Source organism: Benincasa hispida, unplaced genomic scaffold (genome assembly GCF_009727055.1).
Source record: "Benincasa hispida cultivar B227 unplaced genomic scaffold, ASM972705v1 Contig548, whole genome shotgun sequence".
NCBI classification, from domain to species: Eukaryota; Viridiplantae; Streptophyta; class Magnoliopsida; order Cucurbitales; family Cucurbitaceae; genus Benincasa; species Benincasa hispida.
The window spans coordinates 106818-131774 of NW_024064915.1; the positions used below are offsets into that span (position 1 = coordinate 106818).

At 36.2% G+C, this 24957-nt stretch overlaps 1 pseudogene; it reads right to left on the reverse strand.

The window, feature by feature from the left end:
- Nucleotides 1-21392: 21392 nt before the first annotated feature.
- The window catches only part of LOC120069682, a 50067-nt pseudogene continuing 46502 nt past the window's right edge, over nt 21393-24957 (reverse strand).

Below are 24957 nucleotides of genomic sequence, written 5' to 3' on the forward strand. Positions count from 1 at the left end.
GCTTTGACATAAAAGGTCAAGAAAGAGTTTGAAAAGGACGAACTTTGGGTTTCTAGGTGTCGAAACATACTCTCAGCCCAAATTTGGTCGAAGTATGGTTCAAAAGATACTTATGAACCTACAAGTGTTTTGTGCCTGTATGGATGAACCTTTGACCAAAAGGGAAAAGAGTCCAAAAACGAGGAACTTTGGGTTTCTACTTGTCAAAATGTCCTCCAAGTCAAAATTTGGACGAAGTTTGGTTCAAAAGATACTTATGAACCCTAGAAAAGAATTTTGTATCTACGTGGACGAACTTTGGCACAAAGAGTAAAGAACGAGACTAAAAATGACGAACTTTTAGTTTTTACTTGTCGAAATGTGCTCTAAGTCCAAATTTGGAAGAAGTTTGGTTCAAAAGATACTTATGAACCCTAGAGACGAGTTTTGGACAAGGGTGGACGAATTTAGACGCAAAACGTCAAGAAAAAGTCCGAAAAGGACAAACTTTGAGTTTCTTCATGACGAAGTCTCCTATAATTCCAAATTTGGACGAACTTTCGTTCAAAAGGTACATTTGAACCTTGGACATGAGTTTTGTATCTGTGTGGATGAACTTTGGAATAAAAGGTAAAGAAAGAGTCAAATTTTGACGAAGTTTTGTTCAAAATTTACTTATGAACCCCGGAGAGGAGTTTTGTATCTGTGTGGACGAACTTTGACACAAAAGGTCAAGAATAAGTCCAAAATGGACTAACATTGGGTTTCTACGTGTCGATATGTGCTTTCTTTCCAAATTTGATAGAAGTTTGGTTTAAAAGTTACTTGCGAACCCTAGACAGGAGTTTTGTACCTGTATGGATGAACTTTGGAACAAAAGGTCAAGAAAGAGTCCAAAAATGACGAATTTTGAGTTTCTAGTTTTCGAAATGTGCTCGGAAGTCAAAATTTTAGAAAGGAATTTTGTACCAACGTGGACGAACTTTTTCACAAAGGGTAAAGAAAGACTAAAAATGACGAACTTTGGGTTTCTACTTGTCGAAATGTGCTCTTAGTCCGAATTTGGAAGAAGTTTGGTTCATAAAATATGAAACCTGGAGAGAAGTTTTGTACCAATGTAGACGAACTCAGACACAAAAGGTCAAGAAAGAGTAAAAAAAGGAACTTTGGGTTTCTACACGTCGAAGTCATCTATAATTCCAAATTTGAATGAAGTTTGCTTGAAAAGGTACTTATGAACCCTAGAAGTGAGTTGTGTACATGTGTGGATGACCCTTGGCACAAAATGTTAAGAAAGAGTTCGAAATTACGAACTTTGGGTTTCTACTTATCAAAATGTGCTCCAAGTCCAAATTTGGACAAAGTTTGGTTAAAAAGATACTTATGAACCCTGGAGAGGGGGTTTGTACCTGTGTGGACGAACTTTGACACAAAAGGTCAAGAAAGAGTTAGAAAAGGATGAACTTTGGGTTTCTACATGTCAAAATGTGCTCTTGGCCAAATTCAAATGAAGTTTGGTTTACAAGTTACTAATGAACCCTAGACAGGAATTTTGTGCCTGGATGGACGAACTTTGGGTTTCTACTTGTCAAATTGTGCTTCAAGTCAAAATTTGGGCAAAGTTTTATTCAAATGGTACTTATATACCCAAGAAAGAAATTTTGTACCTATGTGGAAGAACTTTGGCATAAAGGTAAGGAAGACACTAAAAGGAAAGAACTTTGGGTTTCTACTTGTTGAAATGTGCCCCAAATCAAAATTTTGAAGAAGTTTGGTTCAAAAGTTAATTCTGAAGCCTGGGGTAGAGTTTTGTATCATTGTGGGTGAAGTTAGACACCAAATGTCAAGAAAGAGTTTGAAATAGATGAAATTTGGGTTTTTACATGTCGAAGTTCGCTATAATTCCAAATTTGGATGAACTTTGGTTCAAAAGATACTTACGAACCCTGGAAAGGAATTTTGTACTTGTGTGGATGATCTAAGCACAAAATGTCAAGAAAGAGTCCTAAAAGGACAGACTTTGGGTATCTACTTATTGAAATGTGCTTCAAGTCCAAATTTGTATAAAGTTTTGTACAAAAGAAGTATGACCCCTTGAGAGGAGTTTTGGACATATGTGGACGAACATTGACACAAAAGGTCAAGAAGAGTCCTCAAATGACGAACTTTGGGTTTCTACGTATTGAAATGTGCCCTTAGTCCAAATTTTGTCGAAGTTTGGTTTAAAAGTTACTTATGAACGTTGGAAAATAGTTTTGTACCTGTATGGATCAACTTTGGACCAAAAGGTCAAGAAAGAGTCCAAAAATGACAAACTTTGGGTTTTTACTTGTCGAAATGTGCTCCAAGTCAAAATTTGGATGAAGTTTGGTTCAAAAGATACTTATAAACCCAAGAAAGGAGTTTTGTACCAGTATGGATGAACTTAGACACAAAAGGTCAAGAAAGATTCCGAAAAGGACGAACTTTGGGTTTCTACACGTCGAAGTCTGCTATAATTCAAAATTTGGATGAACTACCTTTTGAACCCTGGAAAGGAGTTTTGCATCTGTGTGGATGAACTTTGGATCAAAATGTCAAGAAAGAGTTCGAAAAGGTCAAACTTTGGGTTTCTATTTGTCGAAATGTTCTCCAAGTCCAAATTTGGACGAAGTTTTGTCAAAAATTACTTATGAACCCTGGAGTGGAGTTTTGTACCTGTGTGGACGAACTTTGACACAAAAGGTCAAGAAAAAGTTTGAAAAAGGATGAACTTTGAGCTTCTATGTAATTTTGCTCTCATTCAAAATTTGGTCGAAGTGTGGTTTCAAAGTTACTTGCGAACCCTAGACAGGAGTTTTGTACCTATATGGATGAACTTTGGACCAAAAGATTATGAAAGACTCCAAAAATGATGAATTTTGAGTTTCTATTTGTCGAACTGTGCTCAGAAATCAAAATTGTTGGAATGTATCAGCAGCAGCGGAAGCACAAGGATCATCTAAGCACTCTAATTCACTAATTTTGACAAAATATAAAGCATGCTCTTGCAGAAAACAAATGAGTTCCAAGACATACCTCTTGTAGAACTTCTTCAAAGCTCCTTCTCCAGCTGCTATCTTCTCCAAATCTTGTTGCAGACCACCTCAAGATCTTCCTCACTATTCTCTTAGTGCTCTAGACTGAGTTGTGGAACTCAAAACAAGCTTGAATCAAGGGATGAAGGAGAAATGCTCATTGTAGTAATCTTATTGAAGAACCCTTTCTTCAACCCAAATTTTCTCTAAAATTCTCTATAGATTGCATGCCCGATTTTCACTCCAATCTCTTCATTATATTGCAGATCCACATGCAAAGGAGAGAGTTGCATGAGTTGCAGCTCATGCTTGGAGAAGACAAGGAAAAGTTGAATGCATTTTATGTGAGCAACTTGAAAGATGGATAATGGAAAATAAACTTTTTCTATTTTTGTGTTTTGTTTTCTCTTTTCAATTTTATCTCAAAAATCAAAATTTGATTTCAAAATTCATTTTGATTTTAAAACTGAAAAATAAAATTAATTTCATAAATTAATTCTAAATAAAACTTAATTAATTTAATATCAAATATTAAATTAATTTTAACACATATCCATCTTTGTATATTTAAATCATATTTAAACATATAAATTCTCCTATTCCGTGTAATTCTCAAATTAAACACGTAATTACATCTCATATAATTACTAATTCCCTTAATTCTAATTTGAACGTTTCAAATTAACTTATCACGCTATTCTAGAGCTAGTCCGTTACGAGCTTGTAGGCGAACCTCGCGGACCTATAGATCATGGGCTCCAACGATCTGTGATTAATTGGCTAAACCCATTAGACCAGATTAATCCCCATTCTTAACTAATGGGTTACTCCACTAAAGACCACAGTTGCACTCCCCTCACTATATATATATTATGTCCACATGATTTAACCATAATCAGCAAGTCGACCCTTCACAGGTTGCTCGTAATAATGGCTGGGTCAAATATCTGTTTTACCCCCAAGATTACGTCTTATTCCTCAAGTCCCTACTAATCATCTAATGAACAATTGGATTGTAATCCAATCACTAAACCAAACTCTCTCAACCCAGTGAGAGGGTGGGGCCCCTTGTTCAAGACCTAGATTTAGTACTTGAGAGAACAACCTTTCTCCTATCCCTAAATCGGATAGGCGTGAACTCCGTCTTGCACCCTATGTCTCCAACTATCTATCCGATCTTATCCTTGAAATGAGAGTCTTATTGAGCGGGCACTGTTGAGCCAACCCTCACCTATGCAAATCTAAGGGCAATCCTGAATAAACAGGAGTTCATAGTTAACTCAGGATTAAGATCAAGTTATCTAGGTTATCTAGGTGAAATAGTCAGTCTTATACAGTAAACAACGTTATAAAGTAAAAGTGACTTATTTCTTGGTCTTGATTTTATGCAAACTCATTGCACAGGACGCCCTCGCTCTTCATGTCATAACATGTATGAATTAGGATCACATCGTATGTAGCACTTTACAACTCTTTGTAACAACTACAGAGTAGGCCGCATCCAATGGTGTTACCAGAATAAGGTACCCAACCTTATTCATGTACGATAGATCATTTTGACTGTTTACTCTAACCTGACTCACTCTTATGTCTCCACATAAAGTTCAAGTAATCATACAATAGTCATGGGTCTTAGTTTATTGGATTTAGACTTTCATACAATTTATGAAATCAATAATAAATATATTGGTTATAGAAAATGTTTATCATTTTATAAATTGCGAGTTTTAGGACATAAAACCCAACAAAAATTTCGATGAAGTTTGGTTCAAAAGGTACTTATGAACCCTAGAAAGCAATTTTGTACCTATGTGGACGAACTTTTAGCATAAAGGGTAAAGAAAGAGACTAAAAACAACGAACATTGGTTTCTACTTGTCGAAATGTGCTCTAAGTCCAAATTTGGAAGAAGTTTTTAGAGGAGTTTTGTACCAGTTGGGAAGAACTTAGACACAAAAGATCAAGAAAGAGTCTGAAAAGGATGAACTTTGGGTTTCTACACGTCGAAGTCTGTTATAATTCTACATTTGGACGAACTTTAGTTCAAAATGTTGTTTTGAACCCTGGAAAGAAGTTTTATACCTTTGTGGATGAACCTTTACACAAAATGTCAAGAAAGAGTTCGGAAAGGACGAACTTTGGGTTTCTGCTTGTCGAAATGTGCTCCAAGTCCAAATTTGGACGATGTTTGGTTCTAAAGATACTTATGAAGCTTGGAGAGGAGTTTTGTTTCTATGTGGACGAACTTTGACATAAAATTTCAAAGAGTCCAAAAAGGACGAACTTTGGGTTAACACGTCGAAGTCTGCTATAATTCAAAATTTGGACGAACATTGGTTCAAAAGGTACTTATGAACCCTAGAAATGAGTTTTGTACGTGTATGGATGACCCTTAGCACAAAATGTTAAGAAAGAGTTTGAAAAGGACGTACTTCGGGTTTCTACTTGTCAAAATTTGCTCCAAGTCTAAATTTTGATGAACTTTGGTTAAAAAGATACTTATTAACCTTGAAGATGAGTTTTGTACTAGTATGGATGAACTTTGACACAAAAGGTCAAGAAAGAGTCCCCAAAGGATGAACTTTGGGTTTCTACGTGTCGAAATGTGCTCTTAGTCCAAATTTGGTCGAAGTTTGGTTTAAAAGTTACTTATGAATGTTGGACAATAGTTTTGTACCTGTATGAATGAACTTTTTACCAAAAGGTCAAGAACGAGTCCAAACATATGAACTTTGGGTTTCTACTTGTCGAAATGTGCTCCAAGTCAAAATTTGGACAAAGTTTGGTTAAAAAGGCACTTATGAACCCTAGAAACGAATTTTGTACCAATGTGGACAAACTTTGGCACAAAGAGTTAAGAAAGAGACTAAAAAGGACAAACTTTGGGTTTCTCCTTGTCGAAATGAACCAAGTCCAAATTTGGAAGAAGTTTGGTTCAAAACATACTTATGACCCCTAGAGAGGAGTTTTGTACCAGTGTGGACGAACTTAGACACAAAAGAGCAAGAAAGAATCTGAGAATGACGAACTTTGGGTTTCCATTTGTCCAAATGTACTCCAAGTCCAAATTTGGACGAAGTTTGGTTCAAAAGATACTTATTAACCTTGAAGATGAGTTTTGTACCTATGTGGACGAACTTTGACACAAAAGGTCAAGAAAGAGTCCGAAAAGGACAAACTTTGGGTTTCTACATGACGAAATGTGCTCTCAGTCCAAATTTGATCAAAATTTGGTTTAAAAGTTACCTATGAACGCTGGACAATAGTTTTGTACCTGTATGGATGAACTTTTGACCAAAAGGTCCAGAACGAGTCCAAAAATACAAACTTTACGGTTTTACTTGTCAAACTGCTCCATGTCAAAATTTGGACGAGATTTGGTTCAAAAGGTACTTATGAACCCTAGAAAGGAATTTTTGTTGGGTTGTATGTCCTAAAACTCGCAATTTGTAAAATTGAACATATTCTATTATCAATAAAGATGTTGAATCTATTAATTGAATTCATAAAATCTAAGTCCAATAAACTAAGATCCATGACATTATATGAATACTTGAACTTTATGCAGAGACAAAAATGGATCAATATCGAGTAAATAGCCAAAACGATCTATGGTATATGATTAAGGTTGGATACCTTATTCTGGTAACACTATTGGATGCGGCATACTCTGTAGCTGTTACAAGTTGTTGTAAAGATACTATAAACAAAGAGATCGAGATTTTTTCATGTATTGACATGAGAAGTAGGGGCGTACTATGCAATGAGTTTGCATAAGATCGGACCAAGAAATAAATCATTCTTAATATATAATGTTGTTTATTGTTTAAGACTGACTATTCCGCTTAGATGACCTAGGTAACTCGATCTTAATCCTGAGCTAACTATGAACGAGTCTATTCAGAATTATCCTTAGATTTGCATGCTTGAGGGTTTTCACAACAACGCCGGCTTAATAAGCCTCCCATTTCAGGGGTAAGACCAGGTCGATAACTGGGGATATCGGGTGCAAGACGGAATTCACGCCTACTTGATTTAGGGATAACTAGCTGGTCGGTTGAAGGTTGGGGATTGTGCCCCCCTAATCCAAAGGATTACAGCTCGGTCCCTCTCTTTTGCTGGAAGGTTGCAGCTCGTCAGGTCTGTCTTACATTCCTTTTAGGTGTTTTGGTGCAGCATCTTCGTATTGCATGTGTGTGTCACTCATGAGGTGGATCATCTTTTGAGGAGGTTTTTATGGAAGGGTAATGTGGAGAGTCAAGGCAGTGCGCGGGTTGCGTGGGATGAGGTGTGCTTGCCGAAGGGTAAGGGAGGTTTGGGTGTTGCTCATGTGTCTTCTTGGAATCAGGCTGCTATTATGAAACTGCTTTGGGTTCTATTAGTTAAGTCTGGTTCTTTGTGGGTGGCGTGGATGGAAGCGTATGTACTGCGTGGGAGGTCCTTATGGGCAGTTCGGAGTGAAGCAAGGAGGTTTTGTGCTTGAGGGCTAGTCCCGTTTGCCTGGTGTGAGGAGATTAATGACTTCAAACATCTAGTTCATTTGATGGTGGGCGATGGGAGATCTTGTTTTGTTTGGTGGGACCCTTGGTTACCAGGGGGAGGGGGGGGGGGGAATTTGGGAGACGTATGGGTCTAGGGTAGTTTATGATGCACCTTGTAGACTAGAGACGCATTTATCAGAGTTTATGGATGGTGAGGGAAGGTGGAGGTGGCCTACAGTATCGTGGGAGTTGCTCGAGATCTAGGTTTGATTCAGGCAATAAGGCCTAGGGTGAGTGGGAAGGATTACTGGGTGTGGGTTCCAAGTGCTAGTGGTCGGTTTTCTATTGCATGTGTGTGGGAGAGTGTGCATCATCGTCGTCCTAGGGTGTCTTAGGCATGTCTTCTATGGTCGGGGGGTGGTATTTCGCGTCACTCATTTTGTGCTTTGTTAGCCATGAGGGATCGATTGGGTATGAGGGATTGGTTAAGAAGGTTGGATGTATCTTCTGAGGGGAGGGTGTCTCCTATGTGTGGGTGGTGTGGAGTCCCGGGACCATTTATTTGTTTAGTGTGACATTGGGAGAAAGGTGTGGTTGGGTGTTCTGTGTCAGTTGGGGTCGTCTCATCGAATGACAAATTGGGATGTCGAATTGAGTTGGTTGTGTCGAGTGGGGTCTGGTAAGGGGGTGCGTAGTAAGTTGTTTTGAGTTTTCTAGTGTGCATCTATCTACTTGTTTTGTTTGTGCTTTGTTGCTGTGATGCCTTGATCCCAAGCTGCTGCTCCACCTTCTTCACTTCTTTTGTCCTTTACATTCTAATTGCAACTCTAATGACTCCAAAGGTATTACAGACACTTAAACACACATTAAAGCCCATCAAATAAGAGCCAATTGCAAGAATTACAATGTAATTGATGTTGGGTTATATATCTTAAAACTCGCAGTTTGTAAAGTTAAACATATTCTATTATCAATAAAGATGTTATTCGATATTACTTCAATAAAGTTGTTATTGAATCTATAAATTTCACTTATAAAGTCTAAATCTAATAAACTAAGATTCATGACTATTATATGAATACTTGAATTTTATGTGGAGACATAAAAGTGAATCAGGTTCGAGTAAATAATTAAAATGATCTATAGTATACGAATAAAGTTGAGTGCCTTATTCTGGTAACACTGTCGAATGCAGTCCACTCTGTAGTTGTTACAATTTGTAGTAAGGTGCAACAAATAAGTGATCCTGATTCGTTCATATATTGACATGAGGAATGGGAGCGTCCTATGTAATGAGTTTGCGTAAGATCGGACCAAGAAATAAGTCACTCTTACTTTATAACGTTGTTTACTGTTTAAGATTGACTATTTCGCTTAGATGACCTAGGTAACTCGATCTTAATCCTGAGCTAACTATGAACTCCTATTTATTCGGGATTATCCTTAGATTTGCATAGGTAAGGGTTGGCTCAAAAGCACCAGCGTAATAAGCCTCCCATTTCAGGGGTAAGATCGGGTAGATAGCTGGGGACATAGGGTGCAATAAGGAATTCACACCTACCTAATTTAGGGATATGAGAAAGGTTGTTCTCTTAAATACTGAATCCAAGTCTAACAAGGGGTCCACCCTCTCATTGGCCCGAGAAGGATCCAGTTTAGTGATTGGATCATAAACCAATTGTTCATTAGAGAATCAGTAGAACTTAAGCAGACAATGTAATATCCGGTAAACCAACATATTGACCCAGCCGTTACGAACAACCTGTGAAGAGTCAACTTACTGATTATGGTTAAATCAAGTGGACATAAATATATCTATAGTGAGGAGAGTGCAACTATCGAGCTATAGTGGTGTGACTTGATAGTTAACGAATACTGATTAATTTGTTCTAAAGAGTTTTAGTCAATTAATCTTAAATCGTTGGAGCTCATGATCTGTAGGTCCATAAGGTCCCTCTACTAGCTCGTAAAATATTCACCTTAATTAATAAATTAAATGAATTTTTAATGATATCAATTTGAATTGTTCAAATTGAATTTCAGTTTGAAAATGTTCAAATTGAAATTAGGGGTTGAGTTTGAATAGTTCAAAATTCAAATTAGGGTTTGTATAACTATATTTGATATAATTAATTAACATTTAATTTATTGAAATTAAATGGAATTGGAGAGTTTATAATATTTAAATATTTATTTAAATATTAATTATATGAATAGGATTCATGTTTAAAATTAGCTGTGTGATTAATTTAATATTTGATATTAAATTGTTATTTTAATTAACTAAATATGTTTAATTAATTAAAAATCAAATTAATTTTCATTTTCAATTCAATTTGAGAAATTGAATTTTGATATTTTCAATTTAATTAACTATGAATTGATTAAATTAAAATTTAGTTAATTTTAGAATTAATTAGAATGTGAATTTAAAATAAAAAGATTGAAAATTAGAGGAGTTAGTGGAAAAATCCACAAAACTCCAAGTAGGAGGTGTATCACCTCCAATTACACACCTTTCCCACTGAATTTCAGGTGATTGAAGTGTTAATGTTGTTGAACTTTAGTGCTTACATGTGAATAAAATATAAAACCTCTTCAATTTGAAGATGTGGGTAGAGTTTTTTTGCAACTGGAAAAGTTCTTACTGCAGTGTTCTTCTTGACAAAACACCATTTTTTTCCTTCACAAATTCACTCCAATTGCTTCCACCACTCAAATTCAAGGCTAAGAATAGTAGAGAAGATCTCTTGGTGGTTCACTATTGAATTGAAGCTGAAATCATGTGAAGAGCAACTTGGAATTGGAGAATTCATCAAAGGTATGTTGTTGAGAAACCCTCTTCTTAAATTTCTATTTAAGTATTCTTTTAGAACTCATATTAAATGTAATTAGAGTGCATATTGATTTTATTTACTTCCGTTGCATGCTAGTAGATCCTATCAATTGAAGAGGAAACAATGCCAGAACTCAGACAAAAACCATATTAGTTCATCATTTTCATACAACTTATGGAAAACACCCACCAAACAAGATTAAATCGAATTGAATGCTTAAATGATGCTCTAATACCAATTGTTGGAATAAGGAAGCAAGTAGTGGAAGAAAACAGGATCATTAAGCATTCTAATTCGTTAATTTTGGCTTCAAATTCAACATGTTCATAAACTAAAATTAGAGTTTCGACACTAACCTTTGAAGTAGCTCTTGAATCACGATCTTGAGTTGCAATCTCCTTTCCTTTGGTTGTGAACCACCATAAGGTCTTCCCTATTATTCTCTTGGAGCCTTAGATTGAGTTGTGGAACTCAAAACAAGCTTGAATCGAAGGAAATTGGAGACGAGGTTATTGGTTTTACACAGTGTGAAGAACACTTCTTCAAACACAAATTCTCAGCAAAAATACAAACTTTTACATGCCTGATTTTCACTTAGAATTGAAGTTTATATTGCATGACATTCAAGCAACAAACCTTCTGCATGAATTCCAGCTCCACCTTCATTATTTAGCTAAAATTGAAGTGAAAATATGAGTAAGGTGCTTGGTTCCAAAAGTGGGAAACACCCACTTTTGGTTTTTCATTTTTCATTTTTTTTTCATTTTGAAAACTATTTTCAAGATTAAAAAAGATTTTCAGTTTTTATTTCAAAAAACAAAACTGAAATTTTATTAATTTTACAAAAATTAATTCAAAATTAATTTTTCTAATAAAATTAATAACTAATAATTAATTAAATAATTTAATTAATTCTATTAATTTAATATCAAATATTAATTAATTTAATATCAAATATTAAATTAATTTAATACCTTGAAACTCTATTCATGAATTTAATAATATTAATCAATTCTCCAATTTCGTTTAATTCTAAAATTAAACGTGTAATTATATCACATATATTTACTTATTCTATTCATTCGTATTTAAACGATTCAAATCAACTTATCACGCTACTCTAAGGCTAATCCGTTTGTGAGCTAGTAAGGGGACCTACCTACAGATCATGGACTCCAACGATCCGAGATTAATTGGCTAAAGTTACAACGAATATCCCCATTTGTTATCTACCGGATCACTCCACTAGCCCGTAGTCGCACTCCCCTCACTGTAGATATATTGTGTCCACTCGATATAACCATGATTAGTAAGTTAATCCTTCATAGGTTGTTCATAATAACGACTGGGTCAAAAGGTTGTTTTACCCCCCAGATTACCTCTTGTTCCTTAAGTTCCACTAATCCTCTAATGAAGAATTGATTTGTGATTTAATCATCAAATCGAATCCCTCTCAGGCTAATGAGAGGGTGGGGCCCTTTGTTCAAGACCCGGAGTCACTGGTAAACTCTTTACACTGAATTAAACCCCATTAGATAGCTTAGGATTTAGGTTAAGTTACCTAGGTCATCATTGTGAAATAGTCAGTCTTAAACAGTAAACAGTGTTATAAAGTAAGAGTGACTTATTTCTTGGTCCGATCTTGCGCAAACTCATTGCATAGGATGCCCCCACTCCTCATGTCACTACATGTACAAATCAGGATCACTTCGTCTGTAGCACTTTACAACTCCTTGTAACAACTACAAAGTGGGCCACATCCGATAGTGTTACCAGAATAAGGCATCTGCATACTATAGATCATTTTGATTATTTACTCGAATATGATCCCCTCTTATGTCTCCACATAAAGTTCAAGTACTCATGTAATAGTCGTGGATCTTTTAGTCTATTGGATTTATTTATAAAATGAAATAAGCAATTCATATATTCAATATAACTTTTCTGAATCAAACTTCAATAACAGTTTTATTAATTTACAAAATGAGTTTGTTGTTTACAAACCATGAGTTTTTAGGACATAAAATCCAACACAATTTACTAATAAGAATATGTTTAAAATTTCAACTTGTCGAATTCCTTTAAAATACTTGCTTCTGCTTTAGTTAACGGTAATACCAATTCTTTTTTTTAATAGGTAATATTATTATATAACAACAAGGAGGATCCCACAGCCCGGGATCAAGGTATCATAGCAAATAAAGCACGAACAAGACAAAGCTCGATAGTACACAAAAGCCAAACCAAAGGCAAACACAACAACCGACTAGGGAAAGTAAACAAGTAACAAAAAGAACCCCACAAGCCGGGACAACAGCAGAACAAAACAACAGAAAGAGCAAAGAAAGAAAAACAACATAAACAAACTAGATGAGACCAAGAAGGTCAACCCTTTAGGAAGAAGCAGAGCACGAACCATAAAGACCATAAGGTGGAATAGAGCTGACGTCGTCCTCAGACGACCCCCATGCAGTCGATGATTCCTCTCCTACCAGATGTGGTAGATAGAAGCACACTAGAAGACTCGAAATAGCTTACTATGCACCCCTTTGCCAGAATCCACACGACACAACCAATTCAACTCGAGATCCCACCCCATCACCCGATGAGATGAACCCAATTGAGGCAACACACCCAACTATATCTCTCTCCCAAACCCACATTTAAAGAATAAATGATCCCGCGACTCCACACCACCCACACACAGAAGACACTCCCCAACAAACAACACACCCCACCTCTTCAACCAATCTCGTGTACCCAATCTATCTCTTACAGGCAACCAAATACAGAAGGAATGTTGCGGAATACCAACCCCATACCACAAAAGACATGCCCAGGGCACCCTAGGACACAGACTTTCCACGCACTAGCAACAGAAAATCGACCACTAGCACTCGACACCCATACTCAATAATCCTTACCGACCTTAGGCCCCACTGCCTGAATTAAACCCCAAATCTCGAGCAGGAAGATAACATGTCTCGAAAAAATTCATAGTATCATCACAAAAATCATCGCCGACCACACTCCATGCAGCTCTATAGAAATCCACTGTAAACCCATCCGAACCAGGAGCCTTACCAGACTTCATAAAAAATAAAGCCTTCTGGATCTCACCTCTACCCACTGGACGACCAAGCACTGCCACACATTCCACAGGCCAGCGATACTGCACAATATCCTCAATCCGTGACGTTAGATCCCTATACCCCACAGACTAAGCCCCCAAACTAACCCGGAAGAAATCCACGGCCACCCCCGTCACACGGTCATGAACAGTTTGATGAACACCCCTAACATCCACAACCGAAAACAGACCACTACTACTACACTGAGAACGAACACTGCGATGAAACGACGTCGTGTTCTAATCACCCAACTCCAACCATCTCACCCGAGATTTCTACTGTAAAGAAGCCTCCTCCAACCTAGCCATAGACCAAAACACCGCAATGGCCTGGGCAGCCTCTAAAAAAATAGTCTCCGAGGAGGGATCCCTCTCTACCGTGGCCTGAGCAGCCTCCATATTCTGTCTAGCAACCCGCACCACATCAGATAACACATAAATACGCCTTCCAAACGAAGCATGCAAAATCGGTTTTATGGACTTCAAGTTTCTTACAAAATTAACTATAGGGGAAACATCCACGGACCTTCTCCGCACAGACCTAATAGTATCGATAAAACCATCTGCCTCCTCTTAATGGGTAAAATAACGAAACGAATGAGGTGGACGACTCCTCGTCTCACTAGTACAAATCTGAAGTGGACTATGATAAAAAAAATCCCCCACTAACCAACCTTAACCTCTGAATAAGAAAATGCCACCACGTCTCATTAGTCAAACGACGATCCAACCTGCGTAAGATACCACTCCCTCGAACCTTACTAGTCTAAGTAACTGGTTACCTACCACTCCCAGCTCAACCAAATCCACCTCCAACATCGCCCTATCAAACTCCCCCATCTCACCCAAGCTAGGGCAACCACCATGAGCCTTCGAACTATTACGAATAACATTAAAATCATCCATAAAAACTCCCGGAGACTGCCATACAAAACAAAAATTAATCAACTGGGACCACAGGTTCTGCCTATCACTCACCAAATTAGAAGTATAAACAATACCAATATTCATTGTAGGATTGTATCAGCAACAACGAAAGCACAAGGATCATCTAAGCACTCTAATTCATTAATCTTGACAAAATATAAAGCATGCTCTTGCAGAAAACAAGAGAGTTTCAAGACATACCTCTTATAAACTTCTTCAAAGCTCCTTCTCCAACTGCTATCTTCTTCGAATTTTGTTGCAGAACACCTCAAGATCTTCCCTACTATTCTCTTGGTGCTCTAGATTGAGTTGTGGGACTCAAAACAAGCTTGAACTAAGGGATGAAGAAGAAAAGCTCATAGCAGCAATCTTGGTGAAGAACCCTTTCTTCAACTTGAATTTTCTCTAAAATTCTCTATAGATTGCATGCCCGATTTTCACTCCAATCTCTTCATTATATTGTAGATCAACATGTAAATGAGAGAGTTGCATGACTTGCAGCTTATGCTTGGAGAAGACAAGGAAAAGTTGAATGCTTTTTGTGTGAGCAAGTAAAAAGATGGATAATGGAAAATCAAGCTTTTCCATTTGTATTTTGTTCTCTTTTTCAATTTTATCTCAAAAATAAAAACTTGATTTTAAAACTGAAAAATAAAATTAATTTTAACACAAATCCATCTATGCTTGGAGAATTCCCTATGAATATGCTTGGAGAAGACAAGGACGACTCCTCGTCTCACTAGTACAAATCTGAAGTGGACTAATAAAAAAAATCCCCCACTGACTATATCTTATATAATTACTATTCCCTTAATAATTTGAACATTTCAAATTAACTTATCATGCTATTCTAGAGTTAGTTCGTTATGAGCTAGTAGGGGGACCTTGCGAACCTACAGATCATGAGCTCTAACGATCCGAGATTAATTGACTAAACTCATTAGACCAGATTAATCCCCATTCTTTAACTAATGGGTCACTCCACTAAAGCTCATAGTTGCACTCCCCTCACTGTAGATATATTATGTCGACATGATTTAACCATAATCAATAAGTCGATCCTTCACAGGTTGTTCGTAATAACGGTTGGGTCAAATATCTATTTTATCCTCGAGATTACGTCTTTTTTCTCAAGTCCCTATTGATCCTCTAATGAACAACTGGTTTGTGATCTAATCACTAAACCAAACTCTCTCAGCCCAGTGAGAGGGTGGGGCCCCTTATTCAAGACCTGGATTCAGTACTTGAGAGAACAACCTTTTTCCTATCCTTATCAGGTAGGCGTGAACTCCATTTTGTACCCTATGTCCCCAGCTATCTATCTAGTCTTACCTCTGAAATGGGAGTCTTATTGAGTCGGCGCTGTTGAGCCAACCTTCACCTATGCAAATCTAAGAGCAATCTTGAATAAACAGGATTAAGATCAAGTTACCTAGGTTATCTAGGTGAAATAGTCAATCTTATACAGGAAACAACATTATAAAGTAAGAGTGACTTATTTCTTGGTCCTGATCTTATGCAAACTCATTACATAGAACGCCCCTACTCCTCATGTCATAACATATACGAATTAGGATCACATCGTATGTAGCACTTTACAAATCTTTGTAACAACTATAGAGTAGGCCACATCCAATAGTGTTACCAGAATAAGGTACCCAACGTTACCATAAATCATTTTGACTATTTACTCAAACCTGATCCACTCTTATTTCTCCACATAAAGTTCAAGTACTCATACAATAGTCATGGGTCTTAGTTTATTGGATTTAGACTTTCATACAATTTATGATATCAATAATAATTATATTGATTATAGAAAATGTTTATCATTTTACAAACTGCGAGTTTTAGGACATAAAACTCAACATAAATGTCGATCTTTAGTGGAATGCTTGGCAGTTAATGGATGGTGGATCTCGTGGCTAAAGAGTTTAGTCAGCTATTCATGTACCGTTGGAGCTTCGAGCCACATGTCCATAAGGTCCCCTTGATAGCTCAATGGATTCAAGTTGAGAATAAGTTTTTAGGTCAGTTTGAAATGTTCAAATTGACAAGAGGGAGTTCGATTATATATGATATGATTGAACTGGTTAATTATATATGATATGATTGACTTTATGTATGAGATACATTAATTGGAGGAAAATGGATATAAATATGATTTATATCTAGTGGAGGAGAAAACATTATGGTTTATATGTGATATTAAACTATAGGTAGAATATAATATGATTATATTTATTACTTTTAATTGGACAATTATAGGATAGTTGTGCCCAGCATTTTCTCCGTAACCGTGTGATAGTGGGAAGTTTCATTCAGTTTTGTAACTAAAGAATAAAATGAAAATCGTTTTCATTTTGCAAGGGATCACGTAATTCACTCACGCATTGTGTATACAGCTGATCGCATAGAAAACCGAGAGATTATACGATAGCTCAAAGTTACTACATGATCGTATACACACGCGCCTCTTTCTAAACGATCGCCTAAGTTTTAGTAAACGATCTTCTAGCATCGAGCGTTTACTAAACGATTGTCTATATGATCGCTGCCTATTTACTACACGATCGTGTACATTCTTCTAAATGATCAAGCGTTGTCTATACGATCCCTGCCCTTCTCCCACTTGCTTGATCGTTGTATACAATCTTCGTATCCTCCTCCCTTCTACCAAATTCCAACAGAGCTCACTCTTTGGATTCACACACCGAGAATACCGAGGGTTCCAAGTGGTGGTGTCATCCCCATTGTTGCGGTGTTCGTGTGAAGGCCGTTCGTGAGTAGAAAATTGGAGTTTTGGTGAACGATTGCTTGGATGTTCCAGCGAGAGCGAGAGTAGCAGTTCGTTTGGAGAGAACGAGTCTTTGGTGAAGAAGTGTTCTTCAACTGGTATGTTTCTTGTTCTCTTGTTATTTATGTTTGAAAGCATGCCGATAATTTGTAGTATATTGCATATCTATTCTGTTTGAATGTAAATGTGGAAATTCTGTCACAATGTATTTGAAACGATCCGCTTCTGCTTAGAGGTACTCTTGTATAAGAGTTCCTTCAGTTTCTTCACTTTTAAACCACATATCCCACTTCATGTTGTCCAATTGAAGTGGCATTGCAAGTGCTTGCATGAAGATGATACATGAAACTCTCAAAATTTGCTGATGAAAAGAGACAGAACTGGAAAAAGTTTTCTGTTGAGTTCTTCTACTTCACCTGAAACCCATTCTATTCCCTTCACAAATTCACTCCCTTTTTTAGTTTCATCACTTATGTTCAATGCTGAGAATAGTAGAGAAGATCTCTTGGTGGTTCACTGAAGATTTGAAGCTGAGAATTCGTGATGAGTAGCTTGCACGACGTAGTTGCATGACTTGCAGCTTATGCTTGGAGAATTCTTCAAAGGTATGTGTTTCTTGAAACCATCTTAATACCCTATGAATATGCTTATTTTGATGTCAAAATTAAGGAATTAAAATGCTTAATGATCTTGTTTTCTTCCGCTATCTGTTTCTGTTTTCCAACATTAATTACATTAAAACTTTATAAGCATGCAAAAAAGGTTAGAAAATACAACATTTGTAGAATCCACTGTAATCTTCCCCTCTGTACTCGATCAACACCACCAACGAAAAATCCTCGCTATTCTCCGATTGAAGAATACGGTTGTAGGATCGAATTATTAGTGAAAGTTAGGGAATTTTACCAATTAAATTGGAGAGTCAAAGAGAATTTTGTGAAAGAAGTAAATTTTCAATATTCAAGGAAGCATTAAGTTTTAATTTTTGAAAATCAAAACCTATTTAAAGACAAACATGCAAAATCCCATCTTGAATGTCCTCCCTCTCAAACTCTACTAGCATAAAATCTCTAGGTGTCAAACTTGTTGGAATATAAACAAGACATGCAATAGCGGAAGCGAAGATCGATAACGTTTTATTTACATAAACAAGAATAAGCATGCATAAAGGGTTAGAAATTACAACCTTTGTAGAACCAATACAATCTTCCTCTCCCAAGCTCGATCGACACCGCCAACAGTAAATCCTCACTATTCTCCGGATGAAGAACATGGTTGTGGGATCGTTTTATTAGTGAACTAAAGGGACTTTTACTCTAGTAAAATGGAGAGTAAAGAAATTTTGGTGGAAGAGTAAATGATAAGCAAATAATTGACAATGATTAGAAGTTGGAGCATTAAAAGGCTTACTTCCAAATTAAGCTTCCAAGTATGAAGAGTTGCAATCCTTCAAGAATCAAAGCCGCCAAAAGTAATAATAATCATGGAAATGACAAAGAAAAATGAAGACAAAGAAATTTGGTAAATGATAAAAAAATATATATATATCAAAATGAACAAAAGGTGTGAATGAAAAGATGGAAATGACAAAAGGATGTATATATATATATAACTTTTCACCTAATTGACTAGGTTCAATAAAAACTCTTCAACTACATACATAAACCTTCATAAATGTAAATATATTGTCATAAATTGATAAATCAAATATTAAATATGTGAATGAATCTGAATTTCTAGATTCATTATGACTTTTGGTGGTTTTGATTCTTGAAGAGTTGCCAACTCTTCATACTTGGAAGCTTAATTTGGAAGTAAGTCCTTTAATGCTCAGCTCCTAATCATTACCAATTATTTGCTTATCAGTAAAGTCAAAGTAAAAAAAGCATTAGTTCTTACAAAATTCAAAAACCAAACTATTTATAGACTAATTACATGCAAAACTCTGTCTTGTATGTCTTCCACCTCAAACTCCACTAGCATGTAATCTTTAGGTATCAAGCTTTGGAAGTGCCACTTCAAAGTCCACTTAGTTAGTGGAGAAATCCAACAATTGAAACTTTGGATAATTAGGGTTAGTCACACGCATGCACTTCACGCACGTCTCTTTTCTCTTTCTTCTCACAAGAGATTCTTGCATGTGATAAAGGTTGCATCAGGTGATTGTGCTTTCTTCAGGTGGATTTGATCGAGTTATGATCGAGTTTGATAGAGTTTCTAAACGAATCTTGATCGAGGTTTTGATTCAGTTTAATTGTGTTTCTGTTTGAGTTTTGATCGAGTTTGATCGAGTATTGACTGTGTTTCATCGAGTTTTGCTCGAGTTTGTTCGTGTATTGGATCAAGTTTGGATTGAATTTTAATCGAACTTGATTGATTTTGAATCCAGACTTATCGAGTATTGGATCGAGTTTGATCGAGTATTGGATCGAATATCGCGTTTCTATTTGAATTTGATCGAGTTTTCATCCAAGCGCCCAATTGTGCTTGTTGTTTATAGTGGGGTGGCTCTATAATCCGTAGGGGCATTGGATCTGGAATGTTTTGATGGTTCGCAAATGTTCACCACTTCGCTTCAAGGATAAGGTTGGGTCTCATCCCCCTCTGTGACAGCCATATCAAGTCTTGAATGAAACCTGCAGCTATGAATTCGAACTCGACTGATCTTGTTGCGTCTGCTGGGATTTATTCTGTCTTTAAGGGTTCTCTGGAGGTCTCTATTACGGCTAACTGTTTGGATCGTGCTGGTGGCAATGCTGTTAATAAGGTAATCTGGAGTGCAGGGAAGGTGGAGACGACGACGGTTGATTTCAAGGTGAAGAAGATGGAAGTTGCCCTAGAGTCGGTGGGCGGCTCAAACAGTGTTACTTTGATTCGTTTTAATTCCTTTCGATCTCTTTCTACAAAAAGAATTTTCTCTCTTTCAAAAGAATGTTACCACAAATCGGTCCTTACCAAGAGAATAATCGAGGAAGATCAATTAGAAGCATATCTATACGTGAGGAGAAGTTGTTGGAAGAGGATCAGTTTGTAAAAAAGTATATTTGAGAAGAGTTGCATTCTTTATCCCGTTTCCCTGTAAATTCTTCATGTTTAACCTGTGTAGATTACATTCTGAATGTATTATTTTACGAATCAAAGAAAAAAATGATCACTCACTTCTACTACAGGATTCGATCTCTTCATTTATCTCCCACCTCTCATACTTGAGTTTATACATTTTTTTGACCCTTTTTTATATGAAATTGAATGAAAAATAATGTTCAAACTTTCATTTCCACGTCAACTCAAATTTTTTATTTTAATAATAATATTTTAGAAAGCTTTTAGAAAACTATTTCAAAATTCAAAGTTGAAAGTATGTATAAAACTATTATTATTATTTTAAAAGTTAGAAAAACACAACTCCTTGTATGAGTGCAATATTTATTCCTCTATATATAGACATTTTCTATATAATACGTACAGAGCTTTTTTTTTAATTTCTACAAACTCAATTAAGAAATAATTAATTACGAATAATTAAGAGTCTTCATAGAATAGATTCACGAGTTTTGCCTTATTCGAGTGATGATAGTTTTCTGAAAGACACAATCTTAAGGAAAGAATGTGTATTTTCTAAAAAAAATATGAAACAGCTACTTATAATAGTTTTTAAATATGTGATTTTCTTATCAATTCAACACAAAAATATAAAATATTACTACCCCAATTCGTCTCTCTTATATACAATTACTATCATCACTAGAGTTTGTCGAGTCATGTGATTTTCATGTTGCATTCACATATTAGTAATTTATCCTATCTTAGACGATTGTTCACGAATCATTGAGTATCATATAGGAAATAAAATTGTTTTAACAAAACAACGAAATTTCAAAATAAACTATTTTTTTTTTGTATTTTTAGCGATATGTAATGACATTTTTTATCATTATGATTTAAATAAAATAAAAATAAAAATAAAGATATAATAAAAAAATTAGAAAAAAACAATTACCAAACATGGTTTTTAGATTTTAGAAAACAGAAAACAAAAAACAATTACAAATGTGTATGGTTTTTGTTTTTTTAAAACGGATTTAAAAAACAAATATACAAAACTCAAACGAAATGACCAAACGGGCCTTTTAACAATGGAAAAGATTTATATTCGATGAGTCAAAATTCAGAGAGCTTGCAATGTACAAGAACTTTGCCTCGTGGCCTTTGCTCCTTTGAATATTAATGTAAGAAAAATACGTAATACATCAACAATCAAGGCTGACTATTATTAGTTTATGCCAATTTTTAGTCAGCCTCACCAGTAGATAATGCCATACTGTACTTGTATTTGAGGTAAGCTTTGATGAAGGGCTCCAGTTCGCCATCCATTACAGAGACAATGTCTGATGTCTCATAGCCTGTCCTAACATCTTTCACTAGCTTGTATGGATGAAACACATAGTTCCTTATTTGCTGCCCCCACTCGGCCTTTACGGCATCTCCTCGTATTTGCTTGATTTCGGATGCACGTTGCTCCTCGGCTATGACTAACAGCTTGGCTTTCAACCGGCTTAATGCCTTGATCTTGTTCGCCAGCTGTGATCTCTCCTCTGCATTATAGTTGAGAAGAAGATGAAATGACATTAATTCAGAGATTATTCATAACTTGCTGTAAACAAATATTATTCGATTCTATCAAAACTTGTCACCAAGCCAGGTTGAATTACTAAAATCATGGAACATGGAAAGTCTGAAAGGTTTGCTGTCAAATGAAAACATATTTGGTTCACTCGGTATGAATGGTTCCAGGTTGACTACATCAATCCTAAGCAGAAGACTTCAAACATGGAGGTTTAAAGGACAACACTATACCAAACATTTCCGGAAACTATTTGGCTTAAATTTTTTCTCGAAGAAAAGCGATAAAAATTCATTTTTATTTAAACACTTTTGATAAAAATTGATTAAAATATACTTGAAAAACTATTTTGAATAATTGTCGAACACTCCAATTTCTTCCAAAATAAATACCTTTTAAATTAAACACTTGAAAATGTATTCCAAACACATCCTTAATATAATAACATTACATGTCAATCAATTGATTTGATCATAAAAGTGAAATGATTCTGCTTTTAAGTGAGGATCACTTTGAACAATTTTGATAAAAGTTAGGGACGCTGTTCTATTATTAACTCTTACTAACAGAACAGACATCAAGCTTACATGGTGGTTACAAGTACTTCTAAATTAGAATATGAAACCTGTGCAGCGAACTGTGACGCCTGTAGGGATATGAGTGATGCGTACAGCCGTTTCGACCTTGTTAACATTTTGACCTCCTTTTCCCCCGGCCCTTGAAAAGCTTATTTCCAGGTCCTCTTCTGGCAGTTCAACATCCATGGACTCGTCGGGAAGGAGAGGCATGACTTCTACACCAGAAAAGCTCGTCTGCATAGAGCTTATATTAAAACATGTAGGCTCAATCATCAAACAATCTATCTTGAGGAAACATGAGCAAGTGGACTTAGTTTCACATCATTCATTACAAGTCAATAAATCATTCTGGATTGTAATTTTCAGTTCAAGAAAATTTTAAAACTTTGTCATTACGTAACTTTACTTGTCTACCTTTTCTTTAATCTCCAAGCACTGGCAATGTCAGTTAGGGTTAAAATTACCTGTCGAAGTCCTTTAGAGTTAAAAGGAGACTGACGTACTATCCTGTGCGTTCCTTTCTCCCCAGATATATATCCATAAGCGTAACGGCCTTCAATTTCAATTGTAGCTGATTTTATTCCAGCTTCCTCTTCCAGCAGATTTTTCAACTACTCTTGTTTTATATTCTTTGTTCTCTCCCATCTCACATACATCTCAGGAGCTTGTCAGCCCAATCTGCACTGGATATTGTAAAAAATTTATATGGGAGAAGCAATAAATTTCATGAAGAAGTTGGAGCTCAAAATTCCACATTGACCATAATTCCTACAAGCAGTTTAGAAAACAAAACCAAAAAATACTTTTGAAAACAGTTTCCAAGATAAAGCTTCAACTATTTACCTGTGCATCAGTACCCCCAGCTCCAGCCGAGATAGAGATGACAGCACCTTCTTTGTCATACGGACCAGAAAGAAGTTGAGATAATTCAAATTGATCCAATGCCTTGTTTAGGTCTTTATGATACTAGTAGCCTCTTCAAGAAGCCAGCATCTACAGAGTCCATCTCTTCAGTCAGTTTAACGATTGTTTCTGCTTCTTCAACCTGAATCATCATTTTACACAACCAACCTGAGGAGATGATTTCATTCGTTTTTCAAAAGCTTGGTTAGGCTATTGCCTCAAATGTTAAGCTTAGTTTGGTTGCAGCCAAAGGAAGTTTTAGTCTAATTTCTTAAAATGAATTATTTCCAAGTGATTTTATCAGCACTCTAAATAAAGAGTTACTTTTCAAAGTAAGAGTCCATCTTTTCATTGGATCGCAAAAACTAAAAAGAGAAAACATCTGTACATAAGTAATTAGAAAGAATGTTAGCGGTTTGAAAATAAATATTGCAATTTCAACTAATATACAGAGTCATTGCCATGATAAACTTGTGTAAACTGTGTTCTGCATATTCATTTATATCTTTTAACCAGCTATCAAACCCAGAAACCCATGCAACTCTTTCACGTTCTTGGGTCGCCTGACTTGAAACCCAATGACCTAGATACTCTGTACGATTCTTGACAAACTGGCACTTTTTCTTATTGGCATACAAGCAATGCTCTCTTAACAAACTTAACATAAGTATAAGTGTAGGATATGAGAATCCATGTCGGGGCTATATATCAGACTATCATCAAAAGATATAAATGACTATGCACAAATCTACACTTCTCAAGTGGGGTTGTATATTGTCCAAGCTTGGAATTAAATTCATCAAAACTTCTCATAAAAAAAGATGAAAATGAAGCAACGTAAATAAGGTCGAAAAACTTCGTTCATGAGGGCCTGAAATGTTGTCGGTGCATTCGTGAAGTCAAACGGCATGCCCAGGAATTCTTAAGGTCCCTCGTGTCAAAAATGTTGTTTTCTCAATATCTTCATTTTTTAACCTTATTTGTGGCACCTGGACCACAGATTGGTCTTCGAAAAGACCTTCGCACCGTTCAACTCATCCAACAATTCGTCTATCATAGGAACCGAAAACTTATCTACTACCATTGCAAAATCAACTAAATGATAATCCACACAAAATCTCCAGCTACCATCTTTCTTCTTCACAAGTATAACCGGATAAGAAAACAGGCTAATGCTAGGACGAATGATTCCAGCTGATTGTCATTGATTAACCGTTCGATCTCGTTCTTTTGCGCATGTGGATACTGTCGAAAAACAGCTTGCAGCCTTAGGGGTATTTTAGTAATTGTATGTACCCTAGGGCTTCCCACTAGTCTATTTATTTGACCTATTCTCGTGTACTGTGTATTAGAATTAATAATAAAATCAGTCTCTATCGTGGTTTTTCCTCCCTGATCTAGGTTTTCCACATAAATCTTGTGTTCCTTTCTTCCTCTTTTTTCAACATGGTATCAGAGCATGGCGACGAAACCCTAGCCATCATTGATGAAAATAGACCAGATTCTCATCAACAACCTCCATTGGAACTAGTCGGGAAGCCGATATCACCAAAACCGTTCGGGAAGCCGTGGAACAATACCTCCAAGCCGCGCTACTGAAAATCATCCAATCCGTTTCAGACCCTAACCCTAATCGGCCCAGTTC